The sequence below is a fragment of the Simochromis diagramma genome, unplaced genomic scaffold, assembly GCF_900408965.1.
Source record: "Simochromis diagramma unplaced genomic scaffold, fSimDia1.1 OVJJ01000351.1, whole genome shotgun sequence".
In the NCBI taxonomy this organism is placed as follows: Eukaryota; Metazoa; Chordata; class Actinopteri; order Cichliformes; family Cichlidae; genus Simochromis; species Simochromis diagramma.
This window is the reverse complement of record NW_024387179.1, coordinates 348,613-368,621: the sequence shown is the minus strand read 5'-3', so window position 1 is coordinate 368,621 and position 20,009 is coordinate 348,613. Positions and strand designations below refer to the sequence as shown.

Below are 20,009 nucleotides of genomic sequence, written 5' to 3'. Positions count from 1 at the left end.
TCTGGTAGTGATGTGACGTTCTGTATCGAGGCTTCGAAGCTTGTGTCGAGTAATTGAGGGGGCGTTTCCGCGATGCGCGTATCGAGGCTTGCTTCATTTATGGGAGGAGCTGAAAATGACGACGTCCGAAGCCTCGCTGCCCGGCTGTACCACGTGACTGGTTCATGAAGTGGTTCGAACTTTGCCGCGAGATATGACAGCAATATAACCCCTCAGACTTCATTCAAAAATGTGGGTGTTTGATGGCAATTTGCTGTTAGTGAGAGTTTGGAGACAGTTTGGAGGTTTATGAGAGTGAGGAGAGAAAGTCAGGAGAGAATGGAGCCAGCTAAGAAGAGGAGGATGTCCTCCCCTGTGTGGGAACATTTTGATCTTATTCCTCCCAACAAGGTATGTAATTTCTACAGATGTATTTTCATAATACTGATGGTGCAATACAATTTATGTTAAGCTGTCGTTACTTTTGTACAAGGTGAAGTGTTTGCTATGTGCCAGGGAGCTGGGATATAACAACACCTCATCCATGCTTAGGCACTACAGAGCTTTGCATGAGAATAAGGGGAACACCGATTGTGGAGCAAGACCAGGTGAGCCATCAAATGTCATGATAATATAGCATGCATGTTACTAAATGATATAATAATAAATAATAATAATAATAATGATTGGATTTAATAGCGCTTTTCAAGGCACCCAAAGCGCTTTACAATGCCACTATTCATTCCTCTCACATTCACACACTGGTCGAATATAACAATATTATACAGCTGTTATAAGTTACGTGTGTGATATTTATATTTGTGCTTTGTCTTATTGTCTTTCCTCAGGAGAACAATCTCAAATAGATGAAACCTGGTTAGCATGGTGATTGAGGACTCCCAGCCATTTTGCATTGTGGAGGACAAAGGATTTAAAAGATTTGTTAAATCATTAAATCCTAGCTATGCTCTCCCCACTAAAAAGGCCATAAAAGCAGTGAAAATTTAGTTTTTAACAGAATAAATGTGAACAGGCAGTGTGTAGCTGTCCATACCTCAACGTTACAAAGCACAACTACTGTGGACACCCAGCCACACCTCACCTCACAGTAAATGAGCATTTCCATTTTAAGCATTTCCAAATAATCATTTTCCATACTGCCAGTATAAATATACAAAGTATACTGCCATCACTACAATATACATGTTTTACACACTCCTTTTGTTGTTGACATTTACAGGCTGTGTGCAAAAGGCCACACTCTTCAAATTCATGCCAACTAATATTTTTACGTCCAGTAGGTGTCCTACTAGAGCAAATGAAGCTTCAAGAAGCTTTGCACTGGGGTGAACCAATTGGATGAAAAGCTTCAGTGCTTCATGAAGCTTCATCTGCCCATCACTACTGTCTGGTGTGTTCTTTGGACTTCATGGTGTTGTTGCTCCCAATATTCTCTCAGACAACCTCTGAGGCCGTCGCAGAGCAGCTGTATTTGTACTGACATTAGATTACACACAGGTGCACTCTATTTAGTCATTAGCACTCATCAGGCAACGTCTATGAGCAACTGACTGCACTCAGACCAAAGGGGGCTGAATAATTACGCACACCCCACTTTGCAGTTATTTATTTGTAAAAAATGTTTGGAGTCATGTATGATTTTCGTTCCACTTCTCACGTGTACACCACTTTGTGTTGGTCTTTCAGATGGAATTCCAATAAAATTGATTCATGTTTGTGGCTGTAATGTGACAAAATGTGGGAAAGTTCAAGGGGACCGAATACTTTAGCAAGCCACTGTAAAGGTTATTTTGTCTAATCTAATCTAATAACTTAATCTCAGCCAAAACTGATTTTACTCAGAACAAATAAACACTGAAAAATGTCAAACAATAACATTTTTAGGTTGTCTAAGTCACTTATATATTACGTTTAACCTGAGTAGCGAAAGACCGCGGTGATATCTGAACATGATGTGCCGGGAGTTTGCTGTTCTCGGCAGCTCTAGTGACCCTGAGCTCCCAGCTAGCTATCGAGCTGGTGGGTAACAGACGTCTCAGAAACGTCGGAGCACTTTTGCAAATATGCGATATCTTGATAAACTGAGCAGATATTTAAAGTTGACACAGCTACATTCTCGCCTGAAAAGTATGTTAAAAGTTTATTTTTGTGACCCAGAAAGAGTAATAAGAGTAATATTAAAAACTTAAGTAGCAACCGCACATTGTCGAAAAGTGGAAATTGGCTGGGCCACGCTATGAATTCTGGGTATGGTGGGCACGAAGGAAAACACCCGACCCATCCTTTAAATTTGGGGGAAAAGGAGGACGCATTGGTCGGCTGCATTCGGAGGAGTCTATGAATTTGGACAGCCTTCATCATGTCGCGTGTGACGTAATCGGCTCTACAAATGCGTCCTCAGGAGGATGCAGCCCATGAATTTGGACACCCCCCTATTATTACTACTGCATAGACACATTGCATTTCCAACACAAGGAAACGAGATTTTGGACATGTTTTCACCACCAAGAGAGGAGATTACAAAGCCCCCCACCCACTTCGGTTGCCTCTGATCACATCACTGTTATGCTAATGCCAGCATACAGGCCCCTGGTCAAAGTCACTAAACCAGTTCGAAGCAGGTACGTGTGTGGCCAGAAGGACCTGCAATACTGCTTTTCCACCACAGACTGGGAGATCCTTAAACAGGCCGCCACACATGACAACACCACAGACCTGCAGGAATATACAGAAAACTGTCCTTGGCTACATCTCAAAAGGCATCGATGAGGTCATAGAGACCACTGTCTGGGCCAATCAGAAACCATGGCTCACAGGTGAGGTCTACAGGCTCCTGAGGGTGAGAAATGCAGCCTTGAAAGCTGGGGGTGAGGTGAGCCTAACAACAGCAAGGGCAAACCTGTCACATGCATCAGAGAGGTGGAAATGCAGTGCTCCAGGAGGATTTTGCAAAGCTTCAGTGACAGCAGAGACACTCAGAGGCTGTGGCAAGGGATACAAACCATCACAGACTACAAGCCCACTCCTCAGGACCGCTTGTCGGGTCCACCACATTACCGTAAGAGCTAAGTGAAATTTTCTTTCGCTTTGAGACACAGAACGACACCCCAGCCCAGAAGACTCCACCTCCCCCCCCCCCCCCCAACGATCAGGTGGTGACACTATCCCCAGACAGTGTGTGGAGATCCCTTGCCAGGATCAACACACGAAAAGCCCCAGTTCTAGCCCTTATGGCAGGACCTGCTGCCATAAGGGCTAGAACCTCCGGGCCCAGAACCAGGAGCCTGAGAGACAGCTTCATCCAGGCTGTCAGGATGCTGAATTCACTCCCTGGTCTCACACACCAACTCCAGACCTGCATTCCATCTTTCCCTCTGAACCCCCCAAACATACAAACCTGAGCCACCACCATTGCCCTTTCACTGACTGCCCCCACTCCACCATTTGACCCTTAGAACTGAAGACGCTTCTCTCATAAGAGGTGAAACATCTTCAAGGAAACTTAAAGAAGTCCAGACGCTTTCTTTCCAAGCTCCTTAGACTACAGTGACCTGGATGTCTGAGAACCTTCACAGACTGATTTAAAAAAACAACTTGTGTCAAAAATCCCTAGCAGTGCCTCTCTGTCACACACACAAATCACTACAGTTACAAATTTAATAACTTAAAAAACCTCAGAAAAACAGAACTGAGCAAAACAAACAAACAAACAAACAACAAACAAACCAGAGACCAGGTAAGAAAATTTTTGAGGTTTAAATTTATAATCTTAAATACTTATATGCTGATTATATTGCTTTATAAGAAAGGCCCAACTCTGAGTACACTCTGTGCCGACAGGACATTACATGCTTTTCCAGGCGAAAAGTTAAACTAAGCAGAGTGTTTGATCGAAACTTAAAGTGTGTGTGACGTCTATATAAATGACTAGGCTTCCTGTTTTGTGCTTCAGACCTGGGGTTGTGTGTTGTGTGTTCAGGTCTCCATATCCGGATAGTAAAATAAAGATCATTTTTTAAAGTAAAAAGACCACTTTTGAGCCGTGTCTTTTGGCCGTAAAGAATACCAAAAGAACCGGAATTTAATAACATTAAAACCAAACAATAAATGAGCAAAGTAGTGCATGATAAATATAGATGACAAATACAAAGTGCAATATAGAAACACTGGGTAAAAAAGAAATGAACAATTAAAAAGGAGGATAAAAGATGTGAGCAGTAGTTAAACAGTAGAAATAAATTATATAATAACAAATAAAAATAGATAATAAATGAAAGCCAGGTCAGAAAGGTGAGTTTGGCTTTAAAAGCATGAAAACACACTGCTGTCTTCAGGAAGGCTGCTCCAGTAACAGAAAGTCACCTACATGTGGGTTTAGTTCTGACGTTAGGGACAAGTAAAGAAATAAAATAAATAAAAACATCTGTCCAGACAACCTGACAGTCAAAAACATAAACTCAGGAACTTAAAAGGAAAATTGTGCTGACTTTGAACGTCCGCATCAAGATAAACTTACAGATTTAAGAGTCAAAAAGTGTCAAAAAGTCTGTATCCTTACCTGAGAATTTCAAGTTTACAGTCAGGACTCTTTAGTCCAACACACAGCAAATCCAATCCTGAACCTTGCAGCTTGTTCAAGCTCAGGTCCAGCTCTCCCAGATGATTGGATGGGGAGCTGAGAATTTCAGACAAAGCTTCAAAGCTTCTTTTTGAGAGTTTACAATATCTCAGTCTGAGGAAGAATAACAATGGAGACATATTCTTTTATACATCTAGCATTATTAAACATATTTGTTCATAGATTCACTTACAGCACTTTCTTGGATGCTTTGACCACTGGCAGCAGCTTCAAAAATGCCTTCTCTGAACCAGAGTATTTCTCCAGGTCGAACTCATCCAGATCTGATGACAGTAAGATGAAGACCAGAGCCGACCACTGAGCAGGAGACAGTTGATCCGTGGAGAGACGTCCTGAACTCAGGGACTGTTGGATCTCCTCCACTAGAGAACGATCATCCAGTTCATTCAGACAGTGGAAGAGATTGATGCTTTTCTCTGCAGACAGTTTCCCACTGAGCTTCTTCTTGATGTAGTGAACTGTTTCCTGATTGGTCTGTGAGCTACTTCCTGTCTGTGTCAGCATGCATAGGAGATCCTGATTGGTCTGCAGTGAAAGACCCAGGAGGAAGCGGAGGAACAAGTCCAAGTGTCCATTTGGACTCTCTAAGGCTTTGTCCACAGCACTCTGGTAGAACTCTTTTACACTAAGTGTTTTCTGGAAAATTTTAAAGAGAGGAGATTGTTTCTTAAGCAGGTTGACTCCAGAGTTGATGAAGGTCAGATAGACATGAAGAGCAGCAAAGAACTCCTGAATGCTCAGATGGACGAAACAGTAAACGACATCAGTGAACATGTGGCACTCATCAGCTTTAAAGATCTGTGTGAACACTCCTGAGTACACTGAGGCTGCTCTGATATCGATGCCACATTCTGTCAGGTCTGATTCATAGAAGATCAGGTTTCCTTTCTGCAGCTGATCAAAGGCCAGTTTTCCCAGAGACTCAATGATCTTCCTGCATGAATCTGTCTCAGCTCCTCCATCATACTTGATGTCCTTCGTTTTTAGGTGAAATAGCACAAGGCGTAGGTAGAGCTCTGTGAGAGTCTTAGGCAGATCTTTGCTCTCTTTGTTCTTCATGACAAACTCCAGAACTGTAGCAGTGATCCAGCAGAAGACTGGGATGTGGCACATGATGTGGAGGCTTCGTGATGTCTTGATGTGTGAGATGATGCTGCTGGCCTGCTCCTCATCTCCGAATCTCTTCCTGAAGTACTCCTCCTTCTGTGGGTCAGTGAACCCTCTGACCTCTGTCACCACGCCAACACAGTCAGGAGGGATCTGATTGGCTGCTGCGGGTCGTGTGGTTATCCAGAGGCGAGCAGAGGGAAGCAGTTTCCCCCTGATGAGGTTTATCAGCAGCACATCCACTGAGGTGGACTTTCTAGGGTCAGTCAGGATTGCAGTTTTGTGGAAGTCCAGAGGAGGTCGACACTCATCCAGACCATCAAAGATGAACACAACCTGGAAGTCTTCAAAGCTGCAGATTCCTGCTTCTTTGGTTTCAGTAAAGAAGTGATGAACAAGTTCCACCAAGCTGAACTTTTCCTCTTTCAGCAGATTCAGCTCTCTGAAAGTGAATGGAAACATGAACTGGATGTCCTGGTTGGCTTTGTCTTCAGCCCAGTCCAGAGTGAACTTCTGTGTTAGGACTGTTTTCCCAATGCCAGCCACTCCCATTGTCAGCACTGTTCTGATTGGTTTATCTCTTCCAGGTGGGAGTTTAAAGATGTCTTCTTGTCTGATGGTTGTTTCTGGTCTGTCTGGTTTCCTGGATGCTGTTTCAATCTGTCTGACCTCATGTTCATCATTGACCTCTGCAGTCCCTCCCCCTGTGATGTAGAGCTCTGTGTAGATCTGACTCAGAAGGGTCGGGTTTTCTGTTGTAGAAATCCCCTCAAGCACACACTGGAACTTCTGCTTCAGGTCTGACTTGAGTTTGAGCTGACACTCAGTGAGAATCTCTGCATGAATAAACAGCAAATGACACAAATGAGAAAACTGCATTCTGGTTACTGTGGTTATGTGTTCAGTTCACTGGACTCTTGGTGTCATAATCCAGGTGAGTCTGAGTAACTTTCCACAGCATCAGCTCTCCTCCCCTGGGTGGAGCCCTCCTCACTCCTCCCTGCTCCTCACCTGTTGCCAATTACTCCGGCAGTATTTATGAGCAGCACTCACAATGAACCTTCTCCAGATTGTCTGCTTACCACAGTCAGTTCTCTGCCTCACATTTTGTCTTGTGCTCCTCGGCATGTTTCGCGTAACCCTCTTTTCCTGTTCCCTAGTCGGCAACTGGATATATCTTCCAACTCTCTCCTCTCTCTCTCACTCTCCACATCTCACTCTGTACCCAGATTTAATTCATCTCCTCCTCCAGCTGATCTCCACCTGCAGCCACGTAACACCTCTTAGTTTTTAAATCTTGGACTCATTCACTACACTGTGGACCACTCTGATTATTATCTCCTTTGTTCCAGTGATCCTGGATAGTTTCTATTCGCCCGTTTCTGCCCCTGTTGTTCCTTTGACCTGCCTCAGCTTATGTTCTGGCCTCAGCTCTGCACTAATACCTCGCTTGCTGTTGAATTTAGCCGTGATTCAGCTTTCTCCATCAAGAAATCTAGTAAAATACATTTCTGTTAAAAGTCACTCAGCCTCCGTTTTTTGGTTCTGTGCTGGACTCCATTCCTTTTCATGAGCCACTGAGCCCTGACACTTGGGTTATAACTGAGGGCAGGTTTTATAGAGACACATTTGATTTAATTATGTTTATTTATACAGCACCAAATCAATACTAGCAACATTTCACATATTACATAAACAACAATATGGAGCCAGTAATGAATAAATATGTAGAATAAAGCGAGAGCGAAGTGCTCTAATAGGGTGATATGGTACTACAAGGTCATTAAGGTAAGATGGGGCCAGATTATTTAAGACCTTGTATGTGAGGAGCAGGATTTTGAATTCTGGATTTAACAGGAAGTCGATGAAGGGAAGCCAAAACAGGAGAAATCTGCTCTCTCTTTCTAGTCCCTGTCAGGACTCTTGCTGCAGCATTTTGGATTAGCTGAAGGCTTTTCAGGGAGTTTTTTGGACATCCTGATAATAATGAATTACAGTCGTCCAGCCTGGAAGTAATAAATGCATGAACTAGTTTTTCAGCGTCACTCTGAGACAGGATATTTCTAACTTTAGAGACTTTGCACAAATGGAAGAACGCAGTCTTACATGTTTGTTTAATATGTGCGTTGAAGGACATGTCCTGGTCAAAAATGACTCCAAGGTTCCTCACAGCATTACTGGAGGCCAAGGTAATGCCATCCAGAGTAAGAATCTGCTTAGATACCATATTTCTAAGCTTTTCAGGACCGAGTACAATAACCTCAGTTTTATCTGAATTAAGAAGCAGAAAGTTAGTGGCCATCCAGGTCTTTATGTCTTTAAGACATTCCTGCAGTTTAACTCATTGGTGTGTGTTATCTGGCTTCATGGACAGATAGAGCTGGGTGTCATCTGCATAGCAGTGTAAATGTATGCTATGTCTTCTAATGATACTGCCTAAGGGAAGTATGGTAACGGGAGCGTTGCCAGCAGAAGGCTGAAGTGGAATCTCCCAGAAAGCTGCAGAAGAAAAAATGTGAGCTGAGATGGTAGATTTCAGTCATATAAGGAGAACTGTGGCTTTCCTCCAACCTTTGACCAATCACCTTAGTGTCCTGTTTATCAACCATAATAAAAAGCATTTACTGTCTGGGCATTTTTTTTGTTTGGGTCTCCAAACAGCAGAAAGAAATGGCAGCCATTTTTTTAACTTTACCTTCAACTGGTAAATAGATTTAAGAAAAAGCACTTTGATCATATTTGTGACATGTCCCAAACTGTTGTTGTCGCCTCATTTATGTTGATCAAACAGCTCTAAAACCAATCTGACAATATAAATCTGTAAAATGGGCAGAAAACCTGCTGCTGGTCCCATTTTAATCAAACCAACCCAAAGAGCAGATATTCATGTGTACACAGGAGGTTATTTGTGCAGATGCATAAAATACATATAAACTGTAGTCTTTCTGCAGTCTCTCACTCCTGAAAGTGTTGGCAAGTGTTTTGGATTTATTATTTATATGGATGCTTATGGCACCTGTGTAATGTTAACTAATGTTTTTATTGTTTATGTGTTTTTTGTTTAGTCATTCCGACTTACCTTTGGGTTCTGGGATGGTTTTATTTAAATTCTCCAACAGATCATTCCTGTTTATCCTCCCCAAAAGATTTTTAGTGACTTCAAAAGTGTTGATAGAGTAGGTATCAAACATCAGATCCACTATGTCCGTCCTCTCTGCATTCTCCAGTTTACTCACTGGGATTGCTGGTAAACCTTCTACAGACCCGTAGTTCTTCAGATGCCACTTGAAGTTTTTAAAGTCATCACGTCCCAAATCCTCCAAAGTCCCCAGAAGGATTTCTTTAGGTGTCGTCATCTTTTACCCTGTAAGGATCCGATAAACAAAGACTGTAACAACAGCTGGAGAGGTAATTGTCTGATTTATCAGAATTTAACTTGATTCTAACAGCAGTTCATCACTACCACCAATAAATTTCTAAGGCTCAGAATGCAACAAAATTGCATATAAAGAAGCACATAGAGAAGTATCCAAGTAACACTTTGCTACAATATGAAAGTAACTATTATAAATAAAGAAAATATATAAACTAAATATATACACTACCCGTCAAACGTTTTAGAACTGCCCAATTTTTCCAGTGTTTTTGTCACGGTTTGCGAGCCGTGTGTAAATTATTAAATGACCCTTTATGCAGGCAGCTCAGATGCAAGTGAGTTTATTCATCACATGGTGATACAAACAGAAATGGCGAAGGTGAGCATGGAAACTAAGCAAAAACCTAAACCGGGAAAACTAACAGTACACGAATATGAAGAAGTACACGAAGGGAAGACGAAAACACGGAACACAAGGGGTGGGAGCAAAGCACCACAACACATCACTATATAGACAGTAACACAGAGGGAGACACAGAAGGCAACAACACAGGGCGGAACAAATGGACAGAGAAGACTAAACACAGAACAGAGTGCACAGAGAAACAAGGGGGGCAGGGAATCAAAACCTAGGAAGCAAAGAATAACTCACAAACGAAACTGACATAATACAAAAATCACAAAGAACTGAAAACACTAGATCAGGAGACCCAGGACCCTGACAGATACCCAGACGAACCAGCAACTAACAGAGGCAAACACAAGGCTTAAATACACAGAGGGATAACGAGGGAATGAGACACAGAAGGAGGACACAGCTGGGAGTGATTGACAAGACGAGACAGAGGAAACGCAAACTAAACACACTGACATGAGACACGGACCTTCACAACAAAGCAGGAAATACATAGACTGAACTTAGAGGTACAATAAAACACAGAACCAAAACGTAAGAATAAACAAAGACACATCATGAAATCAAAGATTAACAATACAAAACAGAAAACACTGAGTCACAGACCCAGGATCCTGACAGTTTTATTGAAAATATCCTTTTTATTTCTCATTGCACTCTGAAATGAAAGCATAGTACAAATAAGCAGTTGGAGTTAAAAATAAATCATGAAACACATTTATAGACCAAAGTTTATTCTAAACCTTTGACTGAACACACCCGTGGCTTCTGTCGACAATAGAAATCAAATATTCTCCCATATCTGTAGCAGATGTTCCCGTAAATGTGGACCTTGTAATAATAATAATAACTTTATTTATAAAGCGCTTTCAAACAAAGTGCTATACAACTAAAGAGATAAATAAAATAAAAGTGATACATAGCAATACAGGTAAAAGACACAATACAAGTTAAAAACAATAAAAATGTAAAAACTAAAAGCCATAGAATTAAGACATGTAGGATCGGGTGAACAAATGTGTCTTCAACTTGGTTTTAAAAACCTCCACAGAGCAGCCTGCCGAATATCTTGTGGGAGGTTGTTCCACAGAAACGGGGCATGAAAAGAAAAAGCTCTCCAATTGTCTTTTTTCTGGCTCTAAGAACTTTTAGAAGACCAGAGTCCTGAGATCGGAGAGCACGAGATGGAACATAAAGGTGTAAAAGGTCGGAGAGGTATGAAGGTGCCAATCCGTTTAAAGCCTTGTAGGTGAGCAGCAGGACCTTAAAATCTGCTCGAACCTGACAAGGTAGCCAGTGAAGAGATCTCAGAACAGGGGTAATGTGCTCAAATAACCAGCCCTTAATTGCAGATAAACAACATTCTAGTTTAGAGACTTAAGCACAATTTCCAATGGTTAAAGGAACATAAAGCTGCAGGTCATCAGCGTAACAATGAAAGGTTACATTAAAAGAACGTAAAAGAACACCAAGAGGCAGCAGGTACATAGAAAACAGCAATGGTCCAAGTACGGAGCCCTGAGGGACCCCATGCCTCACTGCACAAGTCTCGGAGAGATCGTTTTTAAACTAACAGTCTGAGACCTCCCAAACAGGTGAGATCTCAGCCATGATAAAACATTTCCTGTAATTCCAATAAAATGTTCAAGCCTATCCAATAAAATGCAGTGATGCACAGTGTCAAACGCAGCACTTAGATCCAGCAGTAATAAAACTGAAGTGCGATCGTTGTCTGCATTTACCAGCAGATCATTTACCACTTTGACTAAAGCTGTTTCTGTGGAGTGATTTGGTCTAAAAGCAGACTGAAATGGTTCAAACAGATTGTTAGTTGACAGATGCTCAGTGAGCTGCTTAAAAACCACTTTTTCAAAGATTTTAGATAAAAAAGACAGATGTGAGATGGGTCTATAGTTTGCGACTAGGAGTGGGTTTTAATAATCGATTCATTGTTTAAAATCGATTCTAGCTTGGATAACGTGATATCGATTAATTAAAATCCTGAATCGATTTTTTAATATAATTTTATTTTGCCCGAAACACCAGAATCTCACGTTAAACCTCACAAAATTTCAACAACCACCAAACAGCTGAAACAGTAAATGAGAGCAGGAACACGGATTCTGCACAAAGACGTAAACACAAAGCTCAGAGCCGCCGCCGCATCAGAATCAGTGAGATGTCGCCTTTCTCACCCAATGGCACGGACACGGTCAAGGCTGAAAGTCGACAGCTCGCTGATTCTGATGTTTCGGCGGGTCGAGCTTTGTGTTTACGTCCTTTTTACGGTGATTCTGAAGCTGTTAGTTTTATCTCTCTCCAAACAATATTGACTGAACCAGCAGCAAAAGAAGATCCAAACTACGCTTCACATAAACATCGTCATGAACTCACTCTGACTTTTGCTGTTTTGCTTCCACCACAATAAAATCACACTTCATGCACAGCTCTCTCTCTCTCTGTACTTCAAGAACAGTTTCCCGTCTAAAAATCTGTTTTCTGCATTATTCGCTTGCTTGTTACGCACAAGTCTACCGTTGTTACAGCACTGACGACCGCTGTTTTTTTCCTTTTACTTACTTCCGAAAAGAAAACCTAATTTCTGCCGTTCAACAGGCTTCTGAACAAATTTAAACTTTTTAAAATTATGCAAAATGCAAAACGCTGTGTTTGTAATAAAACTGCTGTAACTTCAGAGGTAACGTTCATATGTTGATTAATGGTTTTCTTTTGTTTTTGATCTACTGCAGAATATTTTTGTAAAATCCCAGAACAGGAAAACCACCTTCATGTTTTTCTGTGTTTTACCTTCAGCTACTTTGACACAAAGGCCTCTGCTGTGATGCTCACACCTTTGATAAAGTCTTGCGAGTGTCAGCTTCCTTCTTATAGATACAAAAATATGTAAATGTACTGATCTGAATTATAACATTTCTGACTGTCTGAGGCAAAATTTCCCAGATTCAAATCGAATTGAATTGAATCGAATGGTGGATCGAATTGATTCAGGACCTTGTGAATCGGAATCAAATCGATTCTAGAAATCAGTGACGATACCCTGCCCTATTTGCGACCATGTCAACATCCAGTCCAGGCTTTTTCAAGATTGGTACAACCACAGCTGATTTAAAACATTCAGGAAAGACTCCGGTCGTCAATGAAGTATTTAAAAGAAACAGAATGTAGGGTCCTAATGCTGACCACAGTTCCTTTATAGCCCAGGCTGGTAGAGGATCCAAAGAACAGGTTGTACATCGAGCTGCTTTTACAACCTTACTTAATCCAGAAAGGGAAATAGAGATGGACCGATCTGATATTACGTATCAGTCCGATACTGACGTAAATTGCTGGATCGGATATTGGAGAGAAATTAAAAATGTAATCCGATCCATTAAATATCAAAAACTTGCGACATGGCGTAACTTGGCTCATAACCGTAGCACGTCGCAGCAGTATGCATCACGTGATAGAGCGGCTGCGTGTATTTGGAGCCTCACTATCAACCCGGCATTTCATCTCCGAGGAAGTTATCCCAGAGAGAAGTAAAGCAAGTGTGTAAGTTCATCTCTGAATGTTTGTAAAGCATCCCCGCGTTAAGCTTAACAACCGATATATGGAGCGACTGCCTCTTCTCTCTCCCTCCCTCTCCTGCTGCTACTTCAATCATGAAACTGATCAATGATCAGCTGATCGGCTTTTCTGTAGCGAGTCCGTCTCTCTTGTTTGTTTTTGGCCCACTTTGCACCAGAAAGAGGAAACCAGCAGCTGAACAACAGCAGCACGTTTAAGCTTGATAAGCTGCTGTTAGAATTTATTTAATATTACTTTCTACACCAGGAGTAGGGATGGGTATCGAAAACCGGTTCTTGTTGAGAACCGGTTCCCACTGTTTCAATTCCTTGGAATTGTTTGCCATTTTTGCAAACGATTCCTTTATCGATTCCAGTCGCCCCGAATGACGTCACCACGTTGCAGAGCGTCATTTACCTGGCAGGAAACACGGCGCCTAAGCAGCTCAAACGCTCAAAAGTTTGGTTATACTTTACGAGAACGGATGACAACAGGGCAACTTGCAATACTTGCAAAGTAGATACTTCATTTAAGGGAGGAAACACTACGAATATGCAAAAGCATAATTGTAGGCAGGGACATTACTAGATATTCTTGTGTAATTGCTACAAAATAATTTATGTTATACTTTGTTATTGCAACAGAAGAATATTTATTTTATTATTTTACATTCACAATTTTTTTCCCCGGGGACCCTGTGACACCCCATTGAAGAGCCGTAGGCTGTGGATCTCTTAAGATCTCACTGTTGGGTTTGTAAGGCCATCTTACTCCTAAATTTCTATCTTGTTCAAAGAGAAGATATAAAACAAAGTTCTAAGCTAATCGAACTTAGTGTTCTCCTTTTTTAAAAAGAATCGATAAAGAATCGAATCGTTAAACAGAATCGAAAATGGAATCGGATTCGTGAAAATCTTATCAATACCCATCCCTAACCAGGATCCTTTTCTATGTAGCTGACGGCTGGTAACTGTGCAGGGGCGGATCTAGCAAAGTTTAGCCAGGGGGGCAGGTAGGACATTAACAGGGAAAAGGGGGCACAAAGACATACTTTTCTTTCTTATTCTCATTTAAAATGTCTGGCTTTTAATAAATAATTATCTGAATCTTACACCCAAAGTTTTAATCTGATGTAAAATGTATAGAAGTCCATTACTGTATATAGTAACTGTTAAGTCTAATATACCCTAGTAAGCTATAGTACTTTTTCCTTTGGGAAGGTACCATCTGTGCAGTCTGCAATTCTGTTGAAGAAAGATGTTGAATCTATTTAATTATTCTTGAAAAATAATTTATTTCTGTGCATTTTTTTCACACTGCATCAAATTAAAGTTGATTACGTCAATTAAGCATCATGAGGTGGAGGGTGGTTCCCTATTTTTTTATTTATTTATTTTTTTGCTGGGAGTTTTAGAGCCCTATTAGTTAGGTTGCTTACTCTTTAAAATACCAGAATAGGGAGGATGGAGTAGGTTTAAGTTTATTAGATTGATAAAAAAGCAAGACATTAAAAAAAAACGTTTTATTGATTAAAAAATACACTATATTGGATTCATATCGGTATCGGCAGATATCCAAATTTATGATATCGGTATCGGACATAAAAAAGTGGTATCGTGCCATCTCTACAGGGAAATAACCTTGAAGTCAGAGAACAGTTTATCAGCACCAACAGGCAAAGCAGCTGAGTAGTCTAATGAACAGCTTTAAAAACTTTTTAAAAACAGGGTGGTATCATATGGAAGCCCGTTTCCGCCACTAAAAAAAAAAAAAAAAAGATCCATAACTCGAAATTTCGACTTATTAACTTGAAATTTTGAGAAAAATAACTGGAAATTTCGAGTTATTAACTCGAAATTTTGAGAAAATAACTCGAAATTTCGAGTTAGCGCTGCCAATAAGAAATCTACGTGGCTGATGTCATTTCCTTGTTACCCGGAAGGATATGGCGCAAAGGGGTCCGCACTCAAAACTGGATCGTGTCGTGAGCTACTGTATTAACAACAAATGGCGCCGGGTTCTTCAGTTTTGAATGCCTTCCTACAAATGATAACTGGATAAAAGGTATATAAAAACAGTGTGACAGCGATTGTTACATACAAAGTTGAATAGAATGCAACGTCAGGGTTAACCAAAGGTACCTATAAGGTTTCTGTTACACGCTAATGACACCTGTTACGTCTGATGAAACAGACATTTTGCTGAAAGCATGCGTAATAAGTGTACAGCACCGTATAAAACAAAATCACAAATCACCCAAAACAGGGAATATGAGTGACAACTATATAAATAAGGAACAAAACCAATAAAACTGTAACCAGACAACTGAGAAAATGTGGGATTGACTGTATTGTGATGCTGATTGTAGTTACAGTGCAAATGGACACTTAAAAATGCAGTTCCCACTTCTCCACCATAGTCAGAGCTCATAATGTAGGTAGGCACAGATACTTTGATGATAATATGGTGGCTTTATTTTAATTTTGTAATTTTAATTTACATCCTTCCATACAGCATGGGAGACTTGACTGAATTCTTGAAACAAAGAGAAGTCTCTGAGGAAATTATACAGACCTTGGAGAATGAGAAGGTACTTAATTCCAACAAGATACTGGTTGAAATGCAACTTTTCCTCATTGTTCTTAAGTTAAAAATAGGATTGTATTTTCAAGGCTGGTTGTTTCAATAAATTAAATTATTTTTCCATCTTTAGATTGATGCCAGTGTCATAAGTCTAATGACAGATGAGGAGCTGAAGACTTATTTGCCATCATACGGTGATCGTCTAGCAGTATTTGGATTTTGCAGACGGAGGGGCAGCAGCCGCAAGTCAGCGCTTTTTGAACGGCTGAAATCCAAACTGTCCAAAAGAAAATTATCTGAAGAGGATGGCAGTAGCACACGGCAAGAAGAACATTCCCAAACAACCCATAAAAGAAATGCTCTGAAGAGAAATAGAAAAATAGAAATAGGATGGATGCATTATGATGAAGACACTGAGGTTTTCAAGCAGGTTAGACCTAGACGAGGAGGAGGAACAAGAAAAATAGACATTTGCAAGGATGCCAAGAAAAGGGACATATTACAGGTTGCAACAGGCCTGTTCTTTCCAGATGGAGGAAACATTCAGTGTTGCTGTTGAGGTTTTTCTGCTGCTCCTGCTGCTGATAGTGCTGGAGGGCAGGGCTGTGTTGATCTGAGACTGTAGACATTAAAAAGTCCACAGGAGAGATGGTAGCTGATTAAACAAGTGTCATGAGATAATAACAAAATGCAAAGATTGGTGACAGCGCTTGGAACCATAAGGCAACAAAAAACTGTGAGAAATAATTTAGGCTCTGCCTGTGAATCACTCTTTGCTTCTCTTCTTCCTTCCATCCCATCATTTCATATATCACTCTCCACTTGCTGTCTTTCTGAGAACAAGTCACAACTTGTTATTGCAATAAACTATAATCTAATTATCCACACCTAACAACTCTTGCACTTAATCTATAATAAAATGATGACAGAAAAATGTTATAGCCCTGCCTTTAGTAGCCTCACACAGCTCCTACTGTTTCCTCCTCATGTCCTTACCAGCCATGTCTGGACAATGTTATATCATGAGTAATAATTTTAAAAAATCCATATACATAAAACACACACATGCACGCACACACAGTGACATTTTGGACCTTCTTCAGAATACTGTATATACTATGGGCATCACGGTGCTGATCCAGAATCCTTACATTATTATTTATTACTAGAGCTACAATAATAAAGCAATGAGGAGGGGGAAGTAATAAATATGAAATAATGTATTTATGATGATTCCATTTGTTTCACTATCCACTCTGTGCAGGGCAAAGCTTATTACATTTTTAAACTGTAGAGATACAATCATTTTACTGCTGTAAAATCCAACTTTTGTCTTATTTAAAATATAAATCTAATATAATCTGCTTCTTAAAGTATGTTCTTTAAAATACAGCGTGTGTTTTTTAAAATATTATAATAATGCATAATTATGTGGACATGCATATTAGATCGTTTTTAGTGAAATATGATCCCCCCAGAAAGGCAGGAAATGCCCTGTAACTTACTTTAAAACTAAACATGTTCCCTAAAACGGTGACAGAGCTACAGACCCATGACAGCCTTACACAGGTAGCCAGCAGCTATGACCAGCACTACTTGTGCAGTTAATAAAAGGACAGGTAATGTTTGTCGCGCTGTTGCACACACAGCACGCTCGTTTGTTTCAGTTCGTCAAATTGCCACAAGACATCTTACCAACGTGTACGTAATAAGCTAATTGTTACCGCACCAGATCCGCGGCCCCGAACCGTAGTAAGGAAACCTCTGGCAGTTACTTGACTCGCAGCCGGCAACAGCTTACTAAACAGGTCAACTCCGCTGGCGAGAAAATCGAGGGAGGCGTAGGAAACTGCTTTAGCGAACCTTTATTTCTCCTCCAAGGCACGAACACCGCGTACAGTGGGCTGAAACACTTTACTCACAGCGGGCATCGCCGATACAACTTTGGCTGCCGAGGGAGTTATTATATTCCTTTGATTTACTTTCTCTTCGTCTCTTCTGTAGTTAACCGTTACTTTTCTTTTCCTTCTCCGCTCACCCTCACACACCCGACAGACAGTTCCGCTACACACCCCCGCATACATTTCCCATCAGGCTTCTCCCTTAAAGGACCATGCCTGTAACACTACCCCCACTCTGGATGATAATTAAACCCTTAACATCATTCCAGCACATGAACCCCCCATTAACAAGGAAACATACAGCATTCAATGCGGGACAGCAGTCGTGCCCCCAGTCCAAAAATGGCGATCCTTAGGATGGAACAATCTTGAAGTAGACAACTGTCCATATTTTAAGCACAAGAAAACATAGGATGTACAGGGTTCACTTTGAGGAGGGTGCAGGTCAATGTTCATATCCCGCCCTTCTACACAGACAGTATTCATAAAGAAAGACATTAAGGCACTACAGGTGAACGTTTACCCCTATATCCAGCTTTACCTCATTAGTATAAACAGTTCAAATAATAACTTGCAGCCCGTCGACAGCCATGTTGCCAGGAAACAGCAAGACAAACAGGCCCAACAGTACACGTAAGAATAGCCCCCTGTAACAACTCAATTTACAACAGTCATATCACTTAACATATGTAACATGAACAATTTTTTTTTTTTTTTTTTTTTTTTTTTTTTTTTGAACTACTGAGCAGGGCAGCGATCCGCCTACACCCCGACTCAGTTAGGACATACTAGCCTAGTGACTGACCCAGTCACCAAGCATGTCCGGCGCCCGCCGCACACGCCGTGGTCTGGAACGGGGAGTGGACCTGAAAGAAGGGTGCTGTTCTGGTCCTTCAGCCCCATCCACGTAAGGCTGAACAGGGCTGGCTGGCAACCCACTACCATCTCCTTGAGCGGGTGGCGGAGAGCCAGCTCTCAGGGAAACATCAGTATCTGGTTGATCTGCCCCAGCTGGGGTCTCCCACAAGTCGAAGGGGCCGAAATCAATGTCAGAATCGCTTTCGTCGAGCGCTGGAGGAGGCACCTCGGTGGGTGCTGCCTGGTCGGAGTCTTGGAAGACCCAGCTGTTGTCCAGCGGCGTTCTTGAGTGGTAAGGCTTGAGTCTGTCGTGATGAACCACTTTAGCCTTTGCTCGGGGCCCCTTTTTAATGCAGTAGACTAAATCATCCAACAGGCCCACTACGAAGTAGGGGCCCTCATAGGAAGGCAGAAACTTGCGAACCTTGTGCCGCACTCTCTTGGTCCCTTTGATCAGATGCCACACTGCAGCGCCAACTGGATACTGAACTTGGCAGATATTCTTATCGTACTGTTTCTTAGCGCGCTCAACAGATTTCCCGAGAGCCTCCCGTGCCAGTTGGTGGGAAAGCTCCAGCCTTTCCCTGAGTTGCACCACATACTGTGGTGTAGTGCAGTTGGGGGTGTCGTCGGCCGGCAGACCCGCGACCAGGTCAATAGGCTCGGTTATCTCCCGGCCCAGAAGCATCATGTTTGGGGTCAATCCTGTGGAACTGTGCTTAGTTGCCCGATAAGCCATGACAGCATAGGGGATCATTATATCCCAGTCCCAGTGGCAGCGCTCCGCGGTGGTGGCTAAGGCCTTCTGCAGGGTAGCATTAAAACGCTCTACCTGGCCATCGGACTGTGGATGAAAGGGCGTGGTGCGTGTCTTTTTGATTCCGAACAGTTCACACATCCCCTGGAACACAGCCGACTCAAAGTTGGTGCCCTGGTCGCTATGCAGAGACTGTGGGGCTCCATATCTACATACCCACTCCGCAACAACCTTTCCTGCCACCGTGGGCGCTTGTGCATCGGGGACTGGATAAGCCTCCACCCACTTGCTGAAGTAGTCTTGTACCACCAATATGAATCGGTTATGCCTTTCTGTTTCGTTCAACGGTCCCATCAGATCGACTGCAATCCTCTCCATGGGGGCGCCAACACGTACCGTGCCCATCGCTGCCTGGGGGGTTTTTGGGGGCCGCGCCCTTTCAGCACAACTGGTGCAAGTGCGGCACCACAGGGTCACATCATCTTTCATGTTGTACCAGTAGTACCTATTCTTCAAGCGTGCCAGGGTCCTTTCTGCCCCAAAGTGGCCACCCACTGGGCCATCGTGCATCTGCTGCATTACGGAGTGACGATAGGCGTGAGGCAGAAGGATTTGGGGGAAAAACACATTACTTTCTGTACAGTGGAATTTCCTCACCAGCACTCCATCTTTTAGGTACAGTCTCTTCCACTGCGCCCAGTAGGCTTTGGTTGCGGGGCTGCATGCCGCTACATCGGCCCAGACGGGCCGACCTTCCCCTTTTTCCTTCCATTCCCAAACTGGGCCTACATCCACATCATTCT

General features: G+C 42.1%; 1 protein-coding gene and 1 long non-coding RNA gene across 2 annotated transcripts in view; one reads left to right on the top strand and one right to left on the bottom strand.

The window, feature by feature from the left end:
• LOC120745008 (NACHT, LRR and PYD domains-containing protein 12-like) overlaps positions 1 to 20,009 on the bottom strand; it is a 108,476-nt gene that overhangs the window by 445 nt on the left and 88,022 nt on the right. The gene's annotated exons all lie outside the window — the stretch shown is intronic.
• Positions 14,952 to 16,349, top strand: LOC120745018. Its single transcript, XR_005698530.1, has 3 exons — positions 14,952 to 15,171; positions 15,622 to 15,697; positions 15,821 to 16,349. It is a non-coding gene; the product is annotated as an uncharacterized LOC120745018 (long non-coding RNA).